Raw genomic sequence first — 1,063 nt, 5'->3', positions numbered from 1 at the left:
ATGTAATAAGTTAGCTAAAGTTTAGCTAAGGCAATATATCATGGGCATACAGGCTAACTTAATGGAGAAACGACAGCTGAATACAGTAAAATTAATAATGTCATCAGAATTGCCACATTGATATGCAAATCAGGCGTTAAGTAATTAACATGCGCTAATTTGCATACATTTGACACAAGGCATTGCAGATGAATAGGATAAACAAAATAACTAAAGCATATCACCACAGAACTTTCCCAGTTATTAGTTAATGACTTACATCAAGAGTATTTTACCTTGAAATGTTACACTGTAACCGATTTTTGTAATTTGAACAGTATTTTACTGTAATATGTACAGTAAGATGCTGTAAAATGTGTATACAGTATTTTACCGTAAACAGCAAAGGATTATGGGAAAATATACGGTCAATACTGTATTTCCTATTTTACTGTAACTTGCCCGTGAAAAACTGGCCAATGGCAAGGGAGTTATTTTTTGACTGTTTGGTGGAAGTGGCCGTAAAAGGACAAAAGAGAAATGCACCATTAACTTGACAAAAGGTTAGTATATTATTTCTGTTTTATGCAAAACTGCGATAGTTTAAGATGTTTTCACTTGTTAACAGCAAACTAACAATATTCATCATGTAATTTTTCATGTTAGGAGTTGGAGCCTTTTTTTTCTGACAGACGGCCGGTGTAGTGCTGAAATTTGCACCCTGCCAGATTATCCACCCCCTAATATTGGTAGGTTTAGGAGTAGGTGTGGGGGAGGAGTTAGGATTAGGGGTGGGGTTGGGACGTGATTAGGCAATCAGGTAGCGACTTCAACGAGGGGGTGCATAATCTGGCAGGGGTGCAGAATTCGGCACAACACCGGAATGCCACCAAAATGCTGATAACATCGACTGGTGAGTAAATTAAAGTCACCTATATTAGACTAAATAAACCTTAGTTAAACCGAGAAACCCGTTTGTACGTTCTGCTGCCCTTTAATGCAAATTTCATGTTTCAGTGGAGATTAAACAGTATTTTCTAGTACTTCTTTTGTTTGTTATTTTCAGATTTCTAGTCTGGATGTA

This window comes from Sinocyclocheilus rhinocerous, unplaced genomic scaffold (assembly GCF_001515625.1).
Source record: "Sinocyclocheilus rhinocerous isolate Xijiao unplaced genomic scaffold, SAMN03320098_v1.1 scaffold1331, whole genome shotgun sequence".
Classification (NCBI taxonomy): domain Eukaryota; kingdom Metazoa; phylum Chordata; class Actinopteri; order Cypriniformes; family Cyprinidae; genus Sinocyclocheilus; species Sinocyclocheilus rhinocerous.
This window is presented reverse-complemented; position numbering follows the sequence as displayed.